The sequence below is a fragment of the Motacilla alba genome, chromosome 1 (assembly GCF_015832195.1).
Source record: "Motacilla alba alba isolate MOTALB_02 chromosome 1, Motacilla_alba_V1.0_pri, whole genome shotgun sequence".
Taxonomy (NCBI): domain Eukaryota; kingdom Metazoa; phylum Chordata; class Aves; order Passeriformes; family Motacillidae; genus Motacilla; species Motacilla alba.
The window spans coordinates 69354441-69381674 of NC_052016.1; positions in this window are offsets into that span (position 1 = coordinate 69354441).

A 27234-nucleotide genomic window follows, 5' to 3' on the forward strand; every position below is an offset into this window, starting at 1 on the left:
GTTGTTTAAATATGTTTTTTGGAAGGCAGACTTACAGAAGATTCTTTTTTCCCACACAGAAGCACAGCATTTCACCAGACCTACTAATCTCTACATCCGGCAGCAGCATACCATGAAGACTGAAACCATCTCTCATCCCCTGAGCTGGCCTGGGGGTGAGAAGTAGCCCATCGGGGTAATCATTTGGTCCATGCTGATGAAAGAAAGGGATTATGTGTCTGTAAAACAGAAGAAAATGCCTTAAAGATTTTAGGCCTGCAGTGGCAGGAATTTTCTAGAATTCATCGCAAGACAGGGACGGTGAACTGTAGGCAGGGATCATGATTGCTACTGGTATGCAAGTAGGGCTTGAGATATCTGCTGTTTTCTGGCTGCTATGGAACTTTTGCTACTCACACTGTCTGGCAAGCAGTATCTTGGTTATAGGAAGCATTCAAAGCATAAGCTAAAAGATAAGGATATTACTTAGAGGTTGTAGGGAGCAGAGGGAAATAAAAGAGATTAAAGAAAAAATGGGGGGAGAAATACTGACACAAAGTGTGAAAAAAGTCCATCAACACATCTTAGTCTCCATAGCACTTTTTATACAAATTCATAGTATTTAAATATAATATTTAATTATGGCAGATGTAGCCAAAACAGTATCATTGTGGTCTGAATGGTTTATTAGTTTAAAGGATGTCAGCTCTTCTCCATGATTTTTTAGTCTGCCTAGGCATCAAATTTCCAGGTAAGACAAAAATCAGGAATAATTTCTAATAACACCTTAATATTAGAATAATTAAATAGTCTGTAACATTAATTTATAATAATAGTTTATTTAACAGGTCATCAACTACACTGATTTGTAGCTACATCTATGCATTTTACATATATACATAGTGCCAGTGCATTGCATAGACTTGTTAAAATGTCACAGCCTTTCAAAATCATTAAAAATACAATACTATTGGCAGCTATCCGACCTGCATATAATGAGGTAAATGTATCTTCAATGAGTTGTGAAATTTAAGAGAAGTGTAGTGGTCTGTTCTTTACTAGTTAAAGTAGGAATGTTTCTAGTGAAATGAAAGGTCTTCTTCCTGAACTGTTAAGCCTTGAGACCTGTGGTGTACTTTTTTTCTCCCTATGGGTCTTTTGTCTGTGAAGTTAGTGGTAATGTGGAATGACAGAATAATTACCGTTAAAATATCTTTTTCCAAATGGAATGTGATTATGTAATGAATCATCTGTACAGAGAATAAAGTGTATTAAAGCACCTCATTTCAGTCTGTTGGAATCCAATTGAGAGTTAAAAGCACCGTAAAGTTTATTCTTCTCTTTCCTTATTTTTCCTTTCTTTTTTTTTTTTTTTTTTTTTTTTTTTTCATTCTGGGGAAATCTTAACCCTGATTTTTTTTTCTTTTTTTTTTTTTTTCCTTTTTAGCTCTAAAGGAGCTTATGTGTCAGATAATCTCATTGAGGAGATAAAAGCAGAGGGTCTTCAAAAGTCTGCATTAGAAGGAAGGAAAGTTTCTTCAGTTGCTGAGAAATACAAGGTAGGGTCATTTGCAGTGATCATCAGCTATTCTAATTTCTGTTTCAGGGCTGTGATCCAGGTTCATGACTTTAGGACTTTCTGTCAGCTTCACATCATCACCTGCAATTTACATAATGTAAAACTACAGGAAAACATGCAGTAGGACAAGCTTAAATTAACCTTGCACACTGTGAGTTTGATTCAATAATTTCAAGGCACACGTGGTTCTGATACCAAATGAATAAAGAATGTCTTTAGCTGTACAATTAACTGTAATAAAAATATGAAAGATTGCAACTTTAGTACTAAATCTGATACGAATGAGGTTTGTTTTTTTGTGTTAGTTCCCATTTCTCATATGAGAAACTTAAATGCTATATGAAGTCAGTTTTCTATATTAGGGCATTGTACAAGCAGTGAAAAACTATGAATCTTGAATCTAAGCTGAGACAATATATCTCTGTTTGCTAAAATCCATTCTCTACTACCCAGCTTTGATAATGTGCTTGGTATTATGTTTTTAATGGAATCACATTAACCACTTTATTTTATCAGATAAGAATTCTTCTGTGTTCTTTAAGCTTGCTGTGCTCTAGTAATTAATATAAATAAATTTCCCTGTTTCTGAAATATAGCATATGTGCATGATCCATGGAAAATGATCCTGGAATAGTATCTTCGTAAATTATGAGTATAATTCACTACTGCTTTCACCTTTACCGAATTTAAATCGCTGTCAGCGCTGCTTCAGAGGTGTTTTAAGAACAATAAATTCCTATGCTAACACTTACTGTGATACAGTCACATATAATGCGTTTAGTTACATCAATCTACCATATAAACCAGCTTCAAGTCACTGTCTACGGCAGTCACTGACAGCCCATGTTTGCCTATTCTGTGTTAAGGATATTTATCGATTTAGGTATACAAAATTTTATTTTTTTTCTGACTCATGTGTCCTGCTGACAAAGCAAATTACTTAAAATAACCAATCTATTCTCTCAACCAGTTTCATACTCCTGTAATTACCAGTCTTAATACATTTTCAGAAAACTCATTAAAAGGCAACAATAAAACAAAAAACCAAACAAAGCAAGGAAACAAACTAACCCTAAAGATGTTACATGCATGCAAAGGCATATTTCAAAATACCAGAAAGTCCCAAGTCTCCCAGAAATATTGATCCAGTACTAATGTTGCTGTCCCAACTACTCTTTCTGAACTGATTGTTCCCTCCTCTGGACTTCTTTACATTAGTTTCTCAGCTGAGAGCTTCTCCATGAAACAGAAGAGATTTTCTTAAATAGTATGTTTTTCCCCTCTTTTTCTGATTCCTCTTGACATAAATGTTTCAAAATAATATTCCAGCCTAAGGCAAATACCTGGCATGGAAAATTTTAGTACAAAGAAGAAAGATTAGCAAAATTAAAAATAAGTGAAAATAGATGTGTTTGCTAACTTTGCTAATGATGACAAGTACTGCCTTATCCATGTATTGATAATTACTATGATTAAAAAAAAAAACAGCAAAAAAAAGAAATCTCCAATTTAAAAGAAATTTCCTCTGTAGTAGCAGCATTCTACTATGAATAGTAAAATGTTATATTTTAAACTGAAATATAAACCTATAAAACACAGACACATGTTGTAAAAATGAAATCCTTGCCTGAAAAATACTGAAAAAAAAGACAAAATATCCAAAATGCCAATTAGCAAATGTATTGGCCTCATACTGTAATGAACAAAGTCTACTAGATTGAACCTCAGGGCACTCTCATGGATAAAACTTTCACAGAATCACAGAATGGGTCAGATTGGAAGGAACCACGGGGGGTCATTTGGTCCGATCCTCCTGCTTAGTCAGGGTTATCCTAGAGCACATTGCACAGGACTATGTCCAGACAGTCTCCCTCCAGTGACACTCCACAACCTCTCTGGACACTCTGTTCCAGTGTGTGGTCACAGTAAGAAAGATCTTCCTTATGTTCAGGTGGAACTCCCTGTGCATCAGTTTCTGCCCATTGCCTCTTGTCCTATTGCTTGGCACCACTGAGCACAGCCTGTCTCCATCCTCTGGACACCCACCGACCCTACCTATGTACATTGGTGAGCCCCTCCCCCAGTCATCTGTTCTCAGGACTGAACAGGCCCTCATAAAATAAATGCCTGTTCCTTAATCGTCTTTGTTGCCCTCTGCTGGACTCACTTCTCCATGACTCCATGTCTCCCTTGAACTGAGGAGCCCAAAACTGAGCACAGGGCTCCACGTATGGCCTGACTAGGACAAAGTAGAGAGGCAGGATCACCTCCCTTGACTTGCTGGCCATGCTGGACCCACAGTGGTGCACACTATTCCTGAAGCCCTGCACTCCATGGGTGGCACTCACACTGGCGGCTACAGCCTGTGGGAAGGGCTCATGTTGGAAAGGTTCGTGAAGGACTTTCTCCCATGGGAGAGACCGTACACTGGGGCAGGAGAAAGACTCCTCTCCTTGAGGAGAAAGCAGTGGCAGAAACACCATCGTCTGCTGTGATGAACTGACCATAGCCCCCACTCCCTGTCTCCCTGCACCCTTGGCAGGAGAGAAGGTAGAGTCCAGGAAGGATGGAGGAGTTGGCAGAAGGTGTTTTTAAGATTTATTTTTTTTTTTACTTCTCAGTATACTGCTCTGATTTTGAATAGTAATAAATTCAATTAATTTCCCCAAGTGATGTCTCTTTTGCCCATGACAGTAATGAGTGATCTCTCCCTTCCCTTAACTCATGAGATTTTAATTATATTTTCTCCTCCTGTCCCGTGGTGAAGGAAGTGAGAGAGTGGCTTTTGCGGATATCTGGCATCCAGCCTGGATCAAACCACCATACATGGCTTCAACCTGACTTGTTGCCTGCCTCCTTCTTACCAGGTACTGAACCCCACAGTCTCATAGGCTCTACAGCCAAGGCTGCTGTGACCCCACTACAGTTGCCCCCAGTCTTCACTTCTTTCCAACAAGGCCTTCCTACTTTTTTAGTATAAAATTGGGCAGCACACCATTCCTTGTGGGATCCTTCTTCCTCTGGCATGAAGTTGTCGTCAATGCTTTCCAGGAACCTCCTGAATTCCTTGTGCTTTGCTGTGTTGCTTCTCTAGTAGATGTCAGGATAGTTAAATTCACCCACAAAAGCCAGTGCCTGTGGCTTGGAGGCTGCTTTGAGCTGTCTATAGAGTGTCTCACTCCTTTCTCCTGATCAGGCAGTCTGTAGCAAACATCCACAACTGTGTCACCCTTACTGGTCTACCCTTGTACCCTTAGGTAACTCTCAGGGCTACATCTCCAGCAAGGGTCAGGAGTGATCTTGACCTGCAAACCTTGGTCACAGGCAATTAACTGTCCTTACTATTCATGATTCTATCAGTCTGACAGTTTTACTCTACTTCTTTGGCTATAACCTCTTCATGCATCAACTTGTGAATGTCTCAAATAGGCTTTTGACTTACACTTACTGGTTAAAAGTCTATAGTGAGACATTTCTGAAATGTTTGATATTTGCCTTCAGCAGAATGAGTCATAAACCAATTTTCAGTTCAAAAGAATAATGCTGCAGAGAGACGCTTTACCTCAATCTAATTGTAAGGAAATTGCTCACACTGTAGGTTCTTTGTCTTAAGACTTCCTTTCCTGATAATCATCAAAGACTAGATGGCCTGAAAGTTTAGCTAGTTTAAGGAAAGATTTGAATAAAAGAGAGAATTCTCAGAATTGAAGATAGTGTATAGTGTAGGGTTTGGGGTTTTTTTTCAACTTCTATCACGTCTAGTTTAGGAATGTCTGCAGTACATGTGTTGCAAACATATTGATTGGGAACTCCTAATACGATGTATTTAGAAATCAAAACAAGCATTTCAGAAAGAGGTACTTGTGGCTTACTTTGCTACAGAGTAAAAGGAACATTGAATAACCACTGTGTATTCTCCCTTTTCTATTCCAGTGTCCATTTCACTGGGAATAGCACTTCTAGAGGATGAATATTCCTCTCCTAATATCAGAAATTTACTCTTACTGGTTTATGGACAGTGTGGTTTCCCATTTATCCAGGGTGACACACATTCCAGATGTCACTGTCATTTCAAAGCGTCAGTAGGAGAGTGACAGAAACACCACATTCCTTCCAAACCTTCCCAAAACCAAAATTGCATCTTCTCTAAGATGCTGATGTGTGAAACAGTCCTCTTGATAGTAATAATGCATGTGGTACAGGAGAATACTTGCAGCAAACAACCTGTGCAGTTGATTAAATGTCTCAGTTCCACAAAGGCCGTTTATTGTTTTGTCTATTTCAACATCACAGAAATTCTCCTTTAAATAGAAGAAATGTCAATTCTGAAAAATGTGATGCTAAAACCTTCAGTCATGAAGCAGAAACCTTTGACAGAAAATGCTTTTTTTTCCTTTTTTTTCCCCCTTGGATGGCAGATTTCAATACTTTGCCTCAATATTTCTGATTACCCTCCTTTCAAAACTTAGAAAATATAACTGGACAGAGAAAGTTGAGAGGTTTAGATACAATGAATTTTAACCTATTCAATTTTCCAATCCATTTGGATTTTTGCAGCCTTGGAGACAGCCTATGCTTTTGTTGTGCAGGAAAGGATTTTAATATTATTGAAAACCCATTAGTAACAGTTAGAAATTCTTTTCATAGCTGTAAAAATTTGAACGGATATGTATGGAGTAAATTTTCAGTGCAGTGTGTGTGGACTAAGATCCAAATTGGGTGATTTTAATAACTAACATTTATAGCAACTGTTGCTGAATGTAAGGATATGTTGCACATTTGTTACCAGGAAAAAAAATAGTAATAAAATTGCATAGAAAGTTAGAAAAATACAGAGACTGCATGCCAGGTTTTGCTTTTGTTGATTTGGCTGGTTTCTTTTCTTATACCAAGTTCAAATACCTTTCTCTCAAGATTATAATGTTTATGTATTTATATATTTTTCCTAAAATGTACATAGTATAAATGTTCCAGTTAAGATGCCTGACAATATATATGACATAGGCATGTTTTTTTGTGATAACATAGCTGTAGCAAAAGTTCTGGTTTGAATCTTAATTACAGTGGCAGGTATTTTATAGCTACCTTAATGTACCTGCTTTCTGTAAGTCATCTGAATGTATGTACACCTGAGTTAGGAAGGCACCAGTGGAGCCCTACACTTTCTAATTTGGGAAAAAAACTCTATATCTCAAGGAACAGTTTATGACTTTTCATTATCCTTTAATTCCACAAAGACTTCCATGCAACTACTTTACATGATGTAGAGAAGTCAATGTAATAGACATATTTGCTTTTTAGTGAAGACATATTTAAACACTAATGCAACTGGACACAAGTAAAAATAAATCAAATAACTTTAATGACAGAAGGCACAAAAAAATGAAGCTCAACATGTAACAGCACTAAAGATTTTATCTTGTTTGCTCAGTGTTGTGACTCATGCTTAAAATTTGTAATATTTAGACACATGAAAGCAGGTTGTGAAAAGAACACAATCCTTTTTTTCAGCTTTCAAGTTATGAATTTTGGTCTACTTTGTCAGTCAGATTTTTTTTTTTTAAATTTGCATAGCAGAAAAGATTGAAGAAAAGAAAACCAACTTCCCCAAAAACTGCAGCTGTCATCCTTTGTTCCACGTGTAACAGAATAAATGGTCTGGTTAGTTTCCAGCATAGTTAGGAGAGTTGTTTGGTTCAAATATTTGTTAGACATCAAGGTGTCACAGTGAATGTGACTATTTTTGTGTAGCTGGAATAAAGAAAAAAAATTAAAGCCACTCCAAATACTATAGGAAATGCACACAATTAGTCTTGATGAAAAAATTCCAAAATTATACCAGGGGAAAAAAATCACATTTTTCCTTTCACTATGTATCCACTGTCTGGTAGATATTCATCTACTACTTCAAAATACTCCATTAATCTCCTTATATGTATTAAAGTATTAAGAAATCTATCATGATCACTGCAAGGTAGATGGTGCTATAAAAATTTTCTAAGCATATGATGCTGACTAGCTTAGAACCCTTCATCTTGGATATACACAAATCCATGGCATATTAATTCAGCAAAGTCCATTGCAATTATGTATATGATCTAAAAAGGGGGATTTCATGCCATAGAAGTAAATCAGATAAGCGAATATTTCACATGAACTGGGCAAGTTTTAGAGAGGTTTAACCTACATTCACATTGGAAGATACAGAGAAGTAGCTTATGCAACTTTTTATAATGACAAAAAATTTATTTATTTAATACCATCCTTAAAAGTTGCTATATGTATCTGCAGAATGACAGGAAAAGCCACAAGACTCTCCAGAAACTCCTCTATTTCTTTCTTCTCTGCAAGAAGAAAATCATTTATGTTAGAAGTGTGTGGCTGTTCTTTGTGCATGAAGATTTTAAACACACCATATAAAGAAGAGAAAATATCATGCAAGTCTATTTTCCAAGAGTGACCTGGCTATTAAGAGAAGCAGTTGGACTGTAACAGATGACTGAATGTTCTTCAAGATGACTTTAAGTGTCAGATGGTTGTGTCCTAAGGTTTTTTGTTTTTCACCAATCCTTACATTTATATCATATTCTGTATATCTAAACCAGACAAAAATAAACCGTTTCATCAAATGTTCTTGTACTAAGGGAGATCCCGCATACTCATATGGCCTGCTAAACCACATTCTAGGCAGCCATGTGAGACTACTTCAGGGGCAAAGAATGGGCAGGCAATGGTAACTAAACATTAAACATTAATGGGACTTTCTGATAAAATATCGAATATTAGGTTATGACTTCTAAGCAGTGAAATGAAAACTTCAAGGAAACCCTCACCAGTGCAGTCATCTTAGCTGCCATACAAAACATAGATCTTCCCTTAATAATTAAGTAGGTAAAGTGTCACAGTTTTCACTTGAATTTAGAAAAAAATGGGCTCGGAATCTTTCTTTTATGGCATATACAAAAGCTTTCAAATGCATGCTGCTGCATGTGTGAATTTAACATCCTTGCTGGAATAGTTTCACTTTGTGTATCTAATTAAATATTTATAGGAACAGAGAGTGCAAAAATAACTCTATGTGACAGAGGTTGTGACGTTTACTTGGGAGAAGAAAACTTCAGCATAAGTTCTCTTATTTAAAAAGCAGATTTGGATCAGGGCACCCACAGAAAAGGCAAGTATTCTCTACTTGAGATACAGGACATAATGCTTTGGGGCTGTCTCATCATAAATTACTCTAAATTAATGGGTTTTTCTCAGTCTAGGAAGAAAAAAAATTAGGCATTTTTTAAACTTTTACATGAAGTGAGACAATTCTTCTCATTTGAAATTTTATGGAATGTGTTAAATTCCCCCAGACTATTTCACTGCAGTTAAAAAAGAGATGTGTTATGAATATTATGAATGTTGACCTGTCTAGTCATATCTCTATTAGCATTTCTATTCAGCTATTAAATAACAAAGAATTGTAAAAGTAGAAGGAAAGTTAAGCAGTAAAATTTCAGCTAATATACAACAGGCAGAACTGTGTATGATTCTAATGCTGAGGATGAGCCTGAAAAAGAGCACTGACAGACTATATAATTACAGTGGTTGACAGAATACTTTTTTCTGAATCTGAATCTGAATATAATGACACTTTTCAGTTCTCAGAACTAGAAGACTGAGGATGAGTCAGAAGAGCAAGCAGTACCTCCCATTAAATGTCCCAGAGGAAAAAAAATAAAAGGAAATGGAATTTAGAAAGAGGAGACACAACATCAGAAACAACAGAGTCACTATAACACCATCAATAAGGATGGAAAAATTTTAAAAGTTTCTATATTGAGGTTCATTTATTATCTGTCAACCTCGGACAGAAATCTTGTGTGAACAGATTTTGTTTTGATCTTTCAAAATTTCCATTCTTTGTCTTAGCAGAGCCCAAATCCACAGAGATGTATGAAAAGAGGGAAAAATATGTTCAAAAAACAACTATATAAATAATTTTCCGACATTATATAAATCCCTTGAAACAGGTCTGGCCTTAAGTATGGGGTGATTTTTTTTTTAAGTGGTTTATCCTTTTTTCCATTTTATCTAAAAATATAGCAGTAGTAGCAGTAACACATATTCAGCAACACAGAGGTTAACTTAACTTTAGCAAGAGTCTTCACAGAACCGTTGGTGGAGTGATCCAGTATCTGAGATATCATAATTGATACTTTCATGAATCTGCATAGACTTCAAAATAGTATTTCAGGATTACAACAGGTTTAACAATATTCTTTAGTTCAGTATTAGATATGTATGTCAGTGGTGTGTGTTCCAGATCCTTCTGTCTATCCCAGATAACAAGTTGTTGTAAAATGGGATAAAGTCCCATCACAAAAGAGCAGGATTTTTTCATCATGTAGCCAAGGGGTGGGGGGGGTCTCTGACTGCAAGTCTGAGCTTAAAAGATGCATCAGGAAGTGACCTGTGGGTACAAGATGTGCATGAACACACAGAGTATTTAACTCTGGTCTGTTGGACTAATATACTGCTGTATTCTGCAGAATGGCATTGGTTTGATTTTATCACAAGCTTTCTAAACCAAAGTATCACTTAATTCCAAAGTATCAGAATTTCTAGGTGTGAGTTTTCTGAGAAAAGAGACAACACTGAATAAAGGCTGTAAGTGCTGTTAGTTGTAGAATGTACAACAGTCCTAGCTGAGGCTGAGGTACTAATAAGAAAAAAAACTATTTTTAAAAAGGTAGTGCAATCTGCTTGAAAGAAGTTATATTTTCATTTCAAACAAAAGGTGGGAAGAAGTGCAAAGAAATGGACTGATTTTTCTAATTCTCATTACCAAGAGAAAGAATTTTGGAGATCATGTATGGTACTCCAGCTGCAGGTGACAATATAATACCATCAGCTGAGGAGTTACCTACAAATGTATATAAATGCACTCTACAGACTATCATTCAGAACAGTTTCATAATCCTACTCAGTAGGATTATGGAAAAAATGTCCAAGGACCCTGAAAACTCTATCATGTGAAGTTGAGGCTGCAACCTGTTGTCTGCTCAATCTATTTTTGCAGTCATAGATTCTTTGACCAATGTGTGGACTCTTCAATCGTATTTTTGTGTTTTCTTCTGAGGTATAGTCTTACATATCTGTTACTAAATGGAGGGAAGAGTCCTAAGGATTTACTTCCTCAGAAGGAGAATGTCTGTTTAGAGCTTAAAGAGTGGCTGTAAATTTTAGAGTATGTCTGTTGAATACTGTAATTGCACTTCAGACTTTGGGAATGTTTTAAATCAGGAGAATATGAGCAAAGGAATGGTATTGCTGCTAAGCTGTAGTCATGTACAGAGGAGTGACACACTTAGCATTGCAGATGGAGTATTTTGGAAGTGTTAGTTTGCTAAGATCATGTGGAATATGGCCCAATCTGATTCATTTAGCTACCTGGCTAAGGTCTATTTACTATAGAAAATATAAAAAGAAACAAGGAAAGTGATAGATTAAACACAGACCAGCGAAGGTGATAGAGCTGTATTTATTGTTTCCCTGAGTAATTTATTCCTGTGTGCATGTTTTTCATGCTAAATTCAGTAGCAAACTGAGTCAGACTATGGGTTGAATAGGAGAAATCTCCATATGTGAAGTCAGTGGTGGGTATGGAGCCCAAGGTCTGATCATGGATATTAGCCAGGCTGAGAAACCTGTGTTAATATTCAAGGGATGTGTGGGAGGGGTTTTTCTCAGACTGTGAAGCAGGTGGGTGATTTAATGCACCTGTTTGATAGTAAACATCAAGCTGAACAAGCCAGTGAACAGAAGAAGACTCATTTGGTGGGGAAAGAGGCCTGCCATCCAAACAGGGATGTTGAGTAAATGTTCCAGAGCCAAGGATGTGGCTGTGTTTGTGAATGTGGAGAGTGAGAGCATGCATGATTTCAGTAGTGAACTTCAACCACAAAGAGAAGGAGCAGAGATATGACCTGTTTCATGTGCTGTATCTGGGTGCTTTTCAAGGCAGTGCCTGAATGGGCAAACTGGAAAACAGCAACTGAGTCCATCAGCCTGGGATGGAGACCCCTGAGACATTATGTCTTAATCTATGCTTACCTTGATCTGTACGTAGTATTAATGAGACGTAACTATGTGTACTACTAAAGAAATTGAAAAATAAAACTAACTATTAATTATAATTTCACTAGAATTTCTAGTTTTAACACATAGAATTTGGTCATAATGTACCATTGTTTCCAAAATAGGCTAATTTTTAGAAAGTTTTGTGTACTTATTTCCATTTGCTTGCCCTCTGCAAAATTTTCCATTTTTAGGGTAACCAGGTTTTTTCTTCTCTAATTTAATTTATTTTTTAGATGCTTCCAAAATTATGCAAGAAGTTAAATAAATAAATTTTGAGTTTCAGCAGGCATAATATTTAATAATTTTCCTGGCCTTCTTTCTTATTCTAAGACCATATTTAGGCAATCTGAAAATAATTTCTTTATTTGCTTTTCTTCTTTAGAAGGACCCATTGGTTTTATTTGTTTTTATTTCTACTTTGATGCATTTTAAAAGTAATATCTTTGGCAGGATCTTAAAGAATAAATCAGAATCTTGCTTACATTTTCATGTAATCTGTCAGGGATACTTCAGTCCACAAAGAAATTATAAGAAAGAAAAAAAAAAATAAAAAATCAGAAAAATCTTGACCTATTCACAGAAATTTTAGGGTTTTCTTTCTGAATTTTGAATAGTATTACTTCTTGAAATTACGTTTCTTGAATGAACAACTTACCAAATTAATTATTGAAATTTACTATAATTTACTATTAATATTAATTAATACTTTATCACTCCTAGGACTACTTGCTTTCTTTGGTGATAAAAAATTTTTTTTCAACTAAGAAAAATTAAAATAAATGAAAGATAGGTGAATGTAAAAATTGACATTTCTTAACCATCCCATTTTTCTCAGCTGTAAAGTGAGAAAAAAGCAGAAAGATATATTAAAGGGACACATCAGTTTAAATTATATCAGGCATAGAGGCTGCTAAAAACCTGATGACATGCAGATACATATATATGGTTTTGATTAACTAACCTATAAAAATAATTTTATGCAATCTGCAAACAAGAAATATAACTCATAGCACATGAAATTCAAGAGAGAATTAAATATCGCGTTTTATGTGCTTTTCACCTGGATTTTGGGAAGCCATTTGCCACACTGCTTTGTGAGTTACTAGCATCTATATACTCACTGAGTGTGTTTACAGCATAGCCTGCAGTGGAATGAAGAGACACCTGAACCAGTACAAATGCCAGATGCAATGAAGTCCCGACAGCACTGAGTTCAGCATGAGCTTATTCCTTCCACTCATGCCATCACAATGAAGTCAGCTCCCTGTTACCAATGCTAATTGGAGGCTCACAGAGTTCTGAAAACAGAATTAGTGCTATGGTTTTTGCACTGAGCTAAGTTGGCCAGGATCAGCCTCATGAACATCCCTTTCGCTTTGTGAAAGATGTTATGCTGTCCAAATGCATGGAGCCACTTTGGGTCTGAAGCTGTGTCCAGCATCTAAACCAACATGACCACCAGATATGACAGAGACCATGGTGTGAAGACACCTGGAACAACTCTTGGTCACTGGCAGGGGCTCAGCACAGCATGGAAACAGTTAAAACCTTCTGAGCCAAAGATAGATGCCATTGCACCCATGGCTCTATACTTGGGCAGCAATCTGTGCAGCATTTGTACTGGCCTGCTTAGATCATCTGGGAAATTTTTGCACCTCTGGCATGATTTAGCTACAGCATAAATATCTGCATCTCAGATGGTGCAAAAGTTACTGAACTTGAGTTACCTCTAACCAGCTGTAGGTATTAATAATGTATGCATCTGAGCTACTCAGCCCAATACCCTGTGTGGTCAACTGAGAAAAATAACAGCTTTCAGGTTGTGATCTATTTCTTCAAAATCCTGATGAGAATTGCTCTTCAGTTTGCCAAATTCCCTACACTGAATAAAAGAAGCAACAATAATCTGTCTCAAATGTGGACATATGACATGATCATCGAATCATCTTTAGCATCTACCATGGGTCCTGTGCCTTACTATTTTAAAATACCATATCAAAAATCTCCTGTAGAAAGAACAAAAAAAGCTGAATTTTCATTTACAAATTGACATAGGAGGGACATGTTTTGCATGTTTGGAGTTCACAGAAGGTGTGGAGAACTGGTATTATATGACCTGGTGAGACATCCATGTGCTTTGTCAATTTGGGAATAAGCAAAATACTTTTGTATGACGCCAATATAAAATACAAGAGTGGCTTCCGGAGAATGATCCTGCCGACAATTAGGTTTGTAGCATCAAAGCAAAATCACTCATTTTGTCAGTTTCTTAAGCTCTTGTGACACCAGTCTAAAATGCTAGAATATACTGCTGTTCAGATAATTATAGATGCAGAGGGAAATACATAAACTGTCAGTTAATCGAGTGGATAAAAAGTTGGTACCTACATCCAAAGGAGAGCCTTGGGTGAATGAGTCTTAGCTAAAGGCACCATATGGTAGGTTTGTAAGTAAGTGCACATACTGTATTCATCTTGAGAGTTGCTAAGTACTCAGCCCTGAACTTGAAGGATGGGCCAAAAGGAATGTTGCATAAAACACTTCACACATTTTTGAAGCATTTTTGTTGAAAATAAAAACTAATTAATTTGAAGGCAATGAACAAAAGGGTGGAAGGGTAAAGACCAACTTCATCTATTTTTAAAGACAAAATATTAGACTGTTGAAGTGTGCTGTTTTTACACCTTCAAACTTTCATATGAGTAATAGCAAATCCTTTCAAAAACAGAAAATCACTTCTGGCACACACCTAAATCTACTACTGTTGTAGGTATCATACTTAATATTTTTGTTGGCAAAAGTCTAAGGGCAATGCTCATTTAAACACAAAATTTATGACTGAAGCATTTGGAAGTTTTCAGACACCTAAAAAACATGTCTTCAACTGTCTTTCACTTATTAATACCACAGCAATAGAATCAATAGAATGGGTTTTTTTTTTTGCAAAATATTAAATGAATTTTTTTAAGACAGTGCTAAATTTGTTAGGTACTAATTTACATTATAAAGAATATTGATTGCATGACTGTGATTTTTGGTTACATTTCTTCTGATTTACAAAACTTAATGAGTTGCTGTAATAAAATTTTGTATATTTTTAATAAATGCCAGGTCAGAGCTAAGAGACTGTTTGGATAAGGGCTTTTGATAAGGGATACAATAAAAGAACTCTGTGTTCTGATCACTGTAGTTGTTTTCATATAGAGGTATATCACTGAAACAGTGTGCTTCAAAACCCATCTTCTGTGGCAATAAAAGTTATGCAGATTGTACAAAGTGACCATGACTCCAGCCAGCAACTAGCAACTAACCTAGTCACTCTGTCAGCCCTCTCTAGCAGGGTGGGTCAGAAGAACAAGAATGAAGAGCAAAAAGAAGAGCAGCAAATCAGAAGACCAAAAATGAAATAACTCATAGGTCAGGATAAAGTCAGTTGAAAATGTGAAGCAAAACTACATGCATAAGCAAAGTAAATTTGGGAACTCATTCAGTACTTCCTACCCATTGGCATTTTTCAATCACCTCCTGTAAAGCAGGGCCTCAGCACACATGCTAACTAGTTGGGAAGACAGATGGCATCACTGTGAATATCCCCCATTCCTCCTCCTTTCCCCCAGTTTTTATTCCTGAGAGTGACATGATGTAATATGTAACATGCCTTTGGAGAGCTGGGGTCACCTGTCCTGCCTGTGCCTTCTCCCAGCCTCATGTGCAGCCTAACCTACTCAGTGCAGGGTTAGAATGGGAAAAAAGAAAATCTCAATATTGTGTTGAACAGTTAGCCACAGCCAAAATGCTGGTGTGTTATCAACACTGGTTTAACCACAAATTAAAGGCACAGCCTGCTGCTGCTATGAAAAAAAATCACTCCATCTTTTCCAGTTCCAGTACAGTAACTGAGAAGTATTTAGTCAAATAACAACAAATTAGAAAAAAATATTTTAGGGCTATACTTTGGTGTATTTTACTTGTGTTACTCTATATAAACAATAGAACTTATGTCAATAGAGTTGTATAAGTTGTATATAATTGGGAATGTTTTTTTGTTGGTTTAGCAGGAGAAAAGTCATAAAACTGTTTTACATTTGAGCTTCCAACAGGTGATTGCAAGCAGGAGGTTGAAAGGCTGTGTGTAAAAGTAGACCATGTCCATTAAAACTAATGTATACTGGCTGATTATAATTCTGTGAATGGCTGCCTAGAAAATAGCCCCCAAGGAGTTTCACAGAAGTCTAAAGAAGGCAAACAACCAGATTTACAGCCAAATGAATAAGTCCACAGCATGTCCTTAACTCACCTTATTGACGTTTCAGAACAGTCTTTTGCATCTCTAGCAGCAGTAAGAAGGAAGGAGTCCCATTCCAGAAAGCAGGTTAAAGGTAAAGTTGATGCAGACTGTGGAGTCTCTAAAAAATCACGTTTCTGTAGGAGTTTCTATTAAAGGAAAAAAGAGCTTTTTAACTGCTTAAGTGTTAGGACTAAATATATGTCTATGCGTGAAGTATATATTAATTCTTTAGAAATGGACTGAAAACCCAAAAACCCTGTCTCTAAAATGAGGTGCCATAGTGTTAGCCAGTTTTATTTCCCATGCAGCAGGTTGAATTTAAACTGATTTGGAGCTTAACACCTTTTGAACTTTCATTTTTTGCATTGTTATTGCCTCTGTTAAAATGTGTTTGCTGATATGATGTTATTTATGATCTGGTTATGAAAACTATAAGAAAGATTGGGCTGCCTGAAACAAGGTGCAAACGAGACCATATTCCAAAGTCAATAATATGGATTTTATATAACAGTAAATGTGAGGTAGAGAGATAGAAAGAAATAGAACACAGAAGAGTGGGAGAGAATGACAGCGAGAGATTAAGTAGAAAATATCACTACTCAGTGGATACCAATGGCATCCCATTGAACCACTTTCCCTGGTCTTGGTGATGATGGTCCTGCAAAACATAGAGTTCAATGGATCATTATGTGTTTGGGCCAGTTGGGAATGCTCAGGTACCTCCCCACGGGGAGGGCTAAGTTGGACACAGTCTCTCTGGATGCAGAGCATCTCTTGGCATCACATGCAGTGCTCTGCTGGAGGGCCTCAGCAATGAGTCTGGGGAGTGCTTTGGGGGTCTTTGATAGATGATGACACCCCCTCAGCTGCCCTCATGTGAATGTCCCGTGGTGTGGCCTTTCTGGCCTGGGGGCTTTGCAATTGGGCCAGTTTGTGTGAGGGAGGGTGGATGTTCACTCCCTCTGACCAGGGATTACACCACATCACCAAAACTCTCCTCCTCCCTCTTTCATTGTGGGGGGAGTATGCAATCCTGGCTTCAGCAGATGAGTCTCTGGGCTGTGGCCTCCCCCACCTTTAACCCAGCTAGAGCTGATTTTCAGTATAGCTGCTGGGTTTGGTTTTTTTGAGTATACATTCTTCTCTCTCAGCCTAATTTACTTCTTCCTAGACCTGAGATAATGGGACAACAGTGTCACCTTGATCTTACCTCAAGTTCCTTTAGGCACAATTCCAGTCAGGAGGCTTTTTGAGGGAGGGGTGGCCTTGGTGGTCACAGCTTCTGCCTGTAGCCTCTTGTCCTATTGCCTGGGACCGCCAAGAAGAGGATGGCTCCATGCTCTTCACTCCCTCCCCTCCAGTGGTAAGATCCCCTCTCAGTTTTTTCAATTACAATCTAGATGATCTGACAGAATTATCTTCAAAAGATGATTATTTTATCTAAGGCCTACCAATTATATTTGATCTTTGAAGTTCTAAGAAATCGAATTCAAGGGTGTGAACCACACAAGAGAAATACAAGGAGTTCACAAGGAGAGCTCTGTGAACTAATTTCATTTGAACTAACGAAATAGTCCTACTAAAGAACTTTCCTCCTTTACTCTTAAGGTTTTAGATTCTAGCATGTGGGACTAAACTTCTTCCATCTTTTAAATAGAACTACTGTGTGAAGTAATTGCAATGCCTAATAGCCACCCCTCCCCTCAAATCAATATTTTATTTCCCCAGTGTTACAAAAGAAAGGAAAGAATCTTAGAAGTCACTAGTGCTCAATGCTAATTACATCAAGCAAGAAGCAAATTTTGTCTACTTGCTTTATTCTATGTTGAGTAAAAGAAGGCTTGTAGTTTAGGAGCAGGAATATCTTACCAAATTTCTTATGTGAATCTTCAGATAAAAATTTGTTTCTGTAAGTAAAAACTGTCAGACAAAATATTTGTGATTCTGTGATGTAACTACAGTGTTACACGGCAGACTCCCTTTAGATCTGTGTGATATGGAGTTATTTCCATGGAGCTCCTCCATGCAAATGAAGGAATAATACCCGCCGCAAGGCATGCAGGCCCTTGCCAAACCTAACACATTTTCTGCTTTCACATGGATCTGTCTTCTTCCCTACATCACTTTGTAACAACAGCAGCTTATGCCATTCTTGAGAAGGCTTCAGGCTTTCCATAAGAAGGCTGCCCACTGTCTAGGTTTGTATAATTAATGATGAAACCCATTTTCTGAAGCAGCTACACAAGTACTCTGCCTCTTAACTATTGGGCACTATATCAGAGCTGGTATATTGAAGTGGTGACATTAAAAGATAGTGTGGGTTGGATCTAATGTTCATCTTCAAAGAGGCAGCTCTGCTCTGAGCTTATCCTTGAATTTTCAAATATGATCAGCTTTTTTCGATGTGGGGAAAATTTCCGAGTTTGGTCCTGATGTTAAATTTCAGCCTTGAGCAAGTGTTTTTTAAGAAAAGACTAGCTTGTAACAAACAAGAATCAGTGATACGCCAATAATTATAGCAATGTTTGAATGTACAGTTGTGACTTGCCTTTGTAGTGAAGCTAGTGAAGCATCCCCTAGAGTAAATTGCATTTTTCATAAATACCAAACATTCGGGAATAATTACTGCAAAGCACTTGGATGCCTGAAGGCTCACTCCTCTGTGAATGGAACCAACAGTGAGAAACAGACATGGAACAGCCATGCATTTCTTATGAGTGTCTGTCTTTCTCAAATGCATTCCTTCTATCTTGTTCTTCAAATCCACTTCAAAAGGCTTTTTTTTCCCTTTATGAATTCAAAATATCATTAAACAATCACTGCTTTTCTTGTTTAAACAACATGCTCCTCTCAGTTCTAGATTTAGTAATAAAGTCTAAAATTTCTGAGATGAGACATTTTCTACCAACTGGGAAGATTTTGTACTGGGGTTTTCATCTTTTTGTTTTTCTGTGGGCAGATGAATCAAGTAAAGATTATTGGGTACCAGAGGGTTGACTTTGCATATTTCTGTTAATATGGCTGAATACATTTGTTTTCATGATTTATCTTTCAACAGTATAATTGAACAATCTTTGTAGAAACTGACAGCTTATATACAAACCTTCACAACAAAAATATTCCCTCTTTCACCTACCTATTACTGTCAGCCCTTAGTTTTTGTACTTTCTCACTTCCTAAAGTTTTGGGGTGTTGGGTCCTTCTTTATCTCTTAACTACATCAGGTAATCTCACTAATAATATTGTCATGTATTTTAGCTCTTTTTTTTCATCTTTTTTAACCTCTTTATTCTGGCTTGTTTTTCACTGAAAATATCCTTGTGAAAGATGATTCTTTCAACAGGGACCAGAGACCAGCATTTTTTTTAATCTGCCTGTTGTTTCTGTTAGCCGGTGAAGAAGTATGCTGCCTTGGACATAACCTCTTGTAGGAATGATGGATTATTCCTACAAAAAAAAGCCTATTTTGCTATGAATTTTCTGTTACTGGACATATAGTCTTCCAAAATTGTTAATTCTAAAGAAGATGCTGATGTGGAAAGAATGAAGTCCAATCTATCCTGGGTAGGTACTAGTTTCAGCATTTCTTTAGTTGCATTTTTGCAGTTAGCTTACTTTCATTCTCTGGTTGTATTGATTGTCTTATTTTAGAATAAATCCCAAAAATACTGGCTTTGAGAAACAGAACTTCATTAGTAAATAATTTATGCTTTGTGATTGATGTGGGACTCAGGTTCAACTTCATACACATACATACATCATTGTCTATACACAACTTAGACATCTATACCCTCCCTCCAATCATTGGAACTGATTGTATTTCTGGGCTGGCAGTTATAGAATGACTAAAATGGCAATATACAACAAATTTCTTCTATGGAGAGTGGAACTTTTTTTATAATGTCTCTTGTGGCTTAAATTATTGATCCTCAGAAATGCAGAAAGTCTAAGACAGGCAAAATTCAAAAAATGAAGCAAATTATTTATTAAGATTGGTATTTCTGTGTTGAAGGACTGAAAATTATATGAAGGCTAATTACAAAAAATTGGCTGAAGAGAGGAAACTACATCACACAAATGCTTTGAACAACAAAGTGTTACAAGATTTTTATAATTGACAGGCAATATGAAATCCAGAAGATGTCTTGGGTGTCTATGATTTGTAAAAACAGAAGGAATTAAGTAACACAGCAAGATACAGAATGAATCAGCATATTGAAACTACAACATGAATGAAGTCATAAGACATTGGCCCATACAGAAAGGTTAAATACAGATAGGGACCCAAAATCTCATATTGGAGATGCAACAGGGCTTAGAGAAAATATTTCCTTTTGAACGTGTACAAACTTGAAGCATTACTAGTTTCATCATTTCTTTCAGAGACTTGAAAAGTTCTACTTTTTCAATATTTGCTTTATTTTAGTAAAGTTGTCTGGTGATTACTACATGCTCTTCTCATTTTCAATTTTCACGGAGGTTGAATACAATGTCCTCCTTTGTGTGAAAGAGCTCAAATATATTACTTAAATTTCTACTGGCACGTAGTAAGAAGTAAAGGCATGGGATAGAGAAAAGGGAGGTACATTTCTTCATGCATTGAAATGCTAAGAAATGTTAAGAATAACTTTACTGGAAGGAGAATCTTGAAGATCATTAACTTGATATTTCATTTTGCCCAGGCAGACACCAAAAGGAAACCAATAATTTAAAAAATATTGTGAATATAATTAATGTTAACTTCCTTAGTATTCTGAACACTCAAAGTTTCTCATACTTTAGACATTCCACATCAATGAATTTAACATTATTACTATTATTTGCACTGCATATCATACAGAAATATCTTACTCATGGTATATTGTCAAAGAACTAAAGGAATACAACACAAGCTAAAAATCTTTTTATATATCCCACAGATAGAGACTGAAGCATGAGATACCTATTGTAATTGGGCAGAAATACTTCTGCCATTCTGATTCTAATATTATTTCTCATTGATTAGTTATTTCTTATTTACTGATTATTATTTTTGTTTTATATTTTTTTCCTAATGTACCATGAAATTTCTCTTTACAGACATGATCTAACCAGAAAAAAAATAGTGGCACAGGATGTAATATTAAGAAGATCACATTCACTGGAAAGTATGTTTTACAAGTGACTGTCTGTGTTGTTGTAAAATAAGTAAATTAAAGTTTAAATTATAAGACATTTATCTTAAGTCATTTGAGTGTATTTTTCATGTCTAAATATTGAGTTTTGTATTAAGCAATAATAAAATAATCAAGAGAGGTACTATTCTATGGTGAGATTACAGACAGCAATAATCTCCATTTCATATTAAGTTGATACCAATTCCAAGATTCCATCAAAGCTACTGTCAGTTCTTACTGCCACCACATACACAGTAAATATTACTGAATATTGCTCTATACTTTATTGACTATTCAAAGTGCGTGCAATCAGATTGAACTTCTAGATTTGTCATGTTATGCTATGGTGCAAAATTAATCTAAAACCAATGCAATACTCACACTGACTTAAAATAACTTTAAATCAAGACTTGTCACTGTAATCATGTATCTGAAGATATCTTTTATTTGTGATGCAAAAGGAATCTGTTCTTTACTTATGTAACCATGATTTTAAGATGGAATGAAAAAGTGCATGGTGGCACAACTTTTGGTCATGACATAAACTGTGCATCATACCATAAAACCAAAGTTAAGTATGGGAAAGAGGAGCATATCAATGAGAGTTTTTTCTAACTCAGATTTAAAAGAAAAGATGATTAAGGACACATTTTTTGTTTGTTATGAGCTGTAGTGTTTCACTTGTGTCTGAAGTGCGGAACTGATCCACAACACTTTAAAGCAGCTGATTATTTAGCTGGTAACACCTAATTCCAATCTTCATTTGCACCAATAACTACATGTCTGTGAAAATAGACTGATTTATGGGCATGTGAGCAAGCTTAGAATTAGAGCCATAGACTTTACAACTACACTATCAAAGCAAAGAATAAAAAAAACCAGATTCTACTAAAACATTTTTTGGGCTCCCAACTCTGCACACAAATAGCAGCTTTTTCACATATATAGCAGCATATATACAGCTTTTCATATATATTAATAAATTTATCCCCACAAAGTTCACTTGAGAAAAGGGAACATTTTTCTTTGAACAATTGTTGCTGTGGAAAAAATCAGATGTATTAAATGTCAAGCATCAAAAATTTTATTCCCAATATTACTAAAAATTCATAGTCCAGAGAAATGAAAAATGAAAGACTGAATTCAATAATGGGGTCTCAATATAATTTCAGTGCTGTGTGAATTGGTGTCCCACAGAAAGTTATTTGCAGATTATTTTAGAGCAGTTGTTCTTACTTTTTTTTTGAGTTGCCCTCAGTATAATGATCTTCTCACCATCCACATGCCTTCTCACCATCTCTCTGCCTCTGTAGCAAGGGCTCCATCACTGTTCCCTTCTCATTTATCAGAGTGCAGTCCTTTGGCAGGAAATGAGTGGAATAAATGGAACCATGTTTGGGCATCCACTGAGACAGTTCAGCTAATCCTACTTATTCCAATTCCCTGGACAGAAAAAAACTCTGTGGAGTGCATTGACCTATATCTTGAGATGAATCACTTGTTTCTGTGCTCTGACATAACAGAATTGATACTACAAGTTATAGGCAGCATGGAGAGGCAATGAAGAGGTGATATGCCATAAAAGTTGTACAGGATGGAATAGCCATTTTGGAGAGAAATGTGCCTCATATTTCAGATGCATTGAGAATGCACATGTAGTAGAAGGGCAAGAAATGAGACAATCAAAGCTGCAAGGAAATTGAGAAGGGCACTCTGATAGCAGATTCCATACACGATGGGCATCTTTTCAATGGATTTGGCATACTATTTTCTTGTCCAGCATGGATTCACTGAAGGTAAATCATGTTTGACCAACCTGCTTGCCTTCTACAATGGAAAAACTACCTGGATGGATGAGGGGAGAGAAGTGGGCGTTGTCTATCCCCACCTCAGAAAAGCTTTAGCCGCTGTCTCTCACAACATCCTTTCAGGCAAACTGAGGAATGACTGGATGAGTGAAGAGTGAGTGGATTGAGAGCTGGATGAACAGCAGTTTCAAGAGGGTTGCAATCAGTGGCACAGGGTTTAGTTGGATGCCTGTCAGTAGTGGTGTCCCCCAGGGTTCAATACTGGATACAGAACTGTTGAACTTATTCATTAGCGGCTTGGATGAAGGGGCAGATGCCTCCTCAGCAATTTTGCTGATGACACAAAGCTGGGAAGAAAGGCCAAAATCCCAGGGCCTGCAGCCTTTCAGAAGGACCTTGACAGGCTGGAGAGATGGGCACAGAACTGTCTGGAGTTCAACAAAGGCAAACACAGGGTCCTGCACTGAGGAAGAATAACTCCATGCTCCAGCACAGACTGGGCGCTGATCTGCTGGAAAGCATCTCTGCAGAAAAGGACCTGGGAATCCTGGTGGACCACAGGCTGTCCATGAGCCAACAGTGTGCCCTGGTGTCCAAGAAGGCCAATGGTGTCCTGTGGTACAACAAGAAGAGTACTGTCAGCAGATCGAGAGAGCTGGTCCTACCTCTCTCCTCAGCCCTGGTGAGGCCTCAGAGTCCTGTGTCCAATTCTGGGCTCCTCAGTCAAGGGAGACATGAAGATCCTGGAGTGGGTCCAGCAGAGGGCCACAAAGATGATGAGCGGACTGTAACATCTCTCTAATGAGGAAAGGATGAGAGTGTTGGGCCTGTTCAGCCTCAAGAAGAGAGAAATGATAGGGTACCTCATCAAGGTCTGTAGGTATCTAAAGGGAGGGTGTCAAGAGGAGGGAGTCAGGCTCTTCTTGGTTGTGCCAGGCAACAGAAAAAGGAGCAACAGACAGAAACTGATGCACAGCAAGTCCCACCTGAATCTGCAAAAGAGTTCCTTTTCTGTGCAGGTGCAAGCATTCTGGAACAGATTTTCCAGAGATTCTGTGGAGTTTCCCTCACGGGAGATGTTAAAAAACCATGTAGACATAATCTCATGCCATGTACTCAAGGATGACCCTGCTTGAAGAGGGAGGTTGGACCAGATGATCCCCAGTGGTCCCTTCCAACATTACCCATTGTTTCCAAGAACAACTCAAGCAACTGAACTAGGGAACAAGTAGCAGTTGGATCACATAAGCTTAATTTTGATACCATAATTTAGATACCTCAAAGATCTTGCATGAAGATTTTTATACATTTTTGGTGAAGTCATTGCAGACTGGAGAAAAGCGCATCTGTGAAGATTGTAATTTCTTTCATGCTAGGTTCTTGCCCCAGAACAGATATTTTTAATTTGGGTCAATCATCCACACATAGGTATATCATGCCATTTGAAATGCCCTTAATTGTTTAACATATCATTTTTACAAGGCTGACAGACAGAAAGATGTATGCCCTTCTGTAATATCAATTGAAATACAGCAAAGACATCCTATTGCATCTCAAGTTACACTATTAGACTGTGTCTGGACAACTGGACTGAATTCCTTATTTCTTCATTTATGCACAGGGAAGCATTACATTCAGCTTAGCTATCATCAGACCACTGACACATCTACACTTAACTACAAAGCAATAGTTCATTTAGGAAAGACAGAAATCAGCTTGGTTGTGCTCGCCCTCCATAACTCCAAGATTCTTTATACAATCTTATTACTTCATCATATCTGCCCCTACAACCTACTATGAAATTACCTTGAAGATATATGGTGAAATGAAAAAGATCACTTCCAGAGTTTCCATGAACTTTTCCAAGATTTTGGATGGAGCCTGGTTCTAGTTACAGTCAGGCCATGCGCTGGGTTGATCAAGCAGACAGAAAAATCACAGCAAATATCCCTTTTAATGCTTAGGCAGATGTGTGTGGAGCTGGCAAAGTGTTTTCTTCATGTGTCGACGATGCCTGTGACTGTATGGTCAGCACATGCTGGAGGTCTAGAAAGGAGCAGAGGAATTCTGTCAAAGGAAAAGGCATAGATTGTTGTGACTGAACACATGAGAGATGTCAGGCTGAGTTTCTGTGTCCAGACTCCTGGGTATAGCCACCCAGAAAGCTGGATGTGTTTTGTGTAAGGAGGGCATGCAGATTCTTACAAAGGAATGAAAAAACAGAGTAAAGAAAAACCATAAATGAGAACTCAGACCTCTAGACTTTGACTTCTAGTCTGAATAATCACAATGTGTTGCGCCTTAGTACATTTTCAAGGTAAATTTTTGGTTTTAAGAAATCTTTGTAAAGATGACATATTTTATCATGAAAATCTAGAAAACTTTGGCATTTCACGTAATTCAGTTTTCCTTTATAATGAAAATTAGTGTTAAATTTTCTTGATCATTGAATAGTCCTTTTTTTCTTTGTAATTTACCTTGGAAAATGTTCTTTACCTTCTGGCTTTATCTAATGTTCTGAGAATTAATTCCTCAGTCATTCAAAAAACATCCTAGTAGCTGCTTATTTTGCACACCAATAATTATCTTTGTATTCCATATTGGTACCTAAAACCATCGAGTTTGTAAGAGGATCCCACAAATACCTGTGTCATTAGAAAGAAGAGTATGCAGCTACAAGATAATAATGGAGATAGATAAATTCATTTGGAAAGAGGTTTAGATTTTATCTGTGCTTCATCATCTCCCAGAATACCCATCTATTTTTACTAACTAAGAAGCCAAGGGCAACCTAAGTATCTCAATAAGACATTTAAAGTTAATGATGTGTATCAATCCATAAGCTTTTTAGACTCACACAATATTTCTCTATAAGACTCAAGAATAATGATTTATACACACTGTGTCATGGAATATATTCTTAGAGGTTGATTGCTTTCTTAACAAGCTGATTTGAAGTTTATGGTACCTACATACAACTCATGATGAAAATTGCTATGAAAAAAAACTACAGAAGTTTCATACACTTTCAGAAACCTTAAGAGCAACTGAGATACTATAAGCACCACAAATATTAAAAGAAATAACATTCTGTTGTAGTTTTTAAACTCAGTGTAAAATAAAATTTTTGAACAGAAGCAGCTCTCAAGAACTATGATCTATCTGTGGACTAAGAGGGGGTTTTGTTTATTACAGACTTATGGATGAGAGACATTACCTCTAAAGGATTTCGGGCTTATAATTTATTATGAGAAACCAAAGGTTTCTTCAGCATTTCTTTAATTATCATGGCCTTTTTATTAAAAAAGCAACCAAATACAACTGCACTCAATTATCAGTTTAAGTATTCTTTGAAAGAATGTTTATCACAGTATTTCAAAGAGGAATAGAAGAATGAAATTGTGAGTTACTAAAATTACAACTTATATGTAATAGCACATGTGTATCAAAATATATTAATCTATGATTTAGAAAACAAGAAACCCCAACATTTTTATATATCACTCCCATTCTGATCCGCTCTTACACCATGAGCTCGTGTTTGTGTTTCGGGGTAAAAGACAATCAACAGCTTTAGGTCTCAAGTTTTCCTGATGTTGAAACAGAGTCTAAAAAAGAGAAAGTCTACTTCTATTGTCATTTTCAAAAACAATTTGTATTTTTTTCTTTTGAGATCCAACTTAATCTACCTAACTGCTAGTGTCTTTAATTGCTTTCTTTCTATGGGTAGCTGAAAGTTTAACTTTGGCATTGCAGACCAGTAGGTCTCATTATCTACAAGAAGATACTCGGATTGAGAATTTAGTCAGATTGTAATTGCTGGCTTTCTGACTGTCTTTTTTACAAGTTTAATCATTGTATAACTACCTGCAAAAAGAACTGCTGGAATGACCCATTTTTTATTAATGTTAAAGTTTTAGAGAATGATGTGACTATAAAATTCCTGACATTAACTTGTACACACTTTCAACCAATTTCTATACTGCTTTTTAAAAAATCAACCCAAAGTCTATGAACTGTGTTGTCTTTGTATTCTGATAAAAAATACAAGATGATAACAGATGTGTTGAGGTTATCTTTGCAAACTACATTTGTTTTGAGAAAGGTCACTCTGTGCTCTTTTATCGTACTTCATTACTTTTTGCTTATTTTTGTATACAAGCAATTTTTTACTCTGTCTACAAGCTGAAAAGGAAAAGCTATTTATTAAAAGTTTTCTCTTTATTACTAAAGTTATCTGAGCTTCTAGTTGGTATATATATTTATTTTTTAAGGAAAACTTGTAATATTTTTAAA